The 289-nt window shown below is 33.9% G+C and overlaps 1 protein-coding gene across 1 annotated transcript in view; it reads right to left on the bottom strand.

Annotated features, from left to right (window-relative positions):
* Window positions 1-289, bottom strand: part of SI (sucrase-isomaltase (alpha-glucosidase)) — a 90,689-nt gene that overhangs the window by 44,932 nt on the left and 45,468 nt on the right. The window lies entirely within an intron of this gene.

Here is a 289-nt window from a genome sequence, read left to right as displayed (position 1 = left end):
AATGTGCCCATCTACATTTTCAGTTCTCTTTTGAGGAAGTTGTATATGACCCCACAAATCTCCTAAAAACAAAATGGTACAAGGTGATTAATTAGGATGCCCTTGCACTTATACTTTCTGGACTTGGAATGCATATATAATGGGGGAAGCTATAACACAAGCTTGATGATGAAAAATGAATGAGAAATATAGGACACTGATGACATTGAGGGTTCAGCATATTAGGCCTTGGATTCTTATTTGTAAAAATAAAAATCCTATTTTGTTTAACAAAATCAGATTTTAGCTC

This window comes from Myotis davidii, unplaced genomic scaffold (assembly GCF_000327345.1).
Source record: "Myotis davidii unplaced genomic scaffold, ASM32734v1 scaffold777, whole genome shotgun sequence".
NCBI lineage: Eukaryota > Metazoa > Chordata > Mammalia > Chiroptera > Vespertilionidae > Myotis > Myotis davidii.
This window is presented reverse-complemented; position numbering and strand designations above follow the sequence as displayed.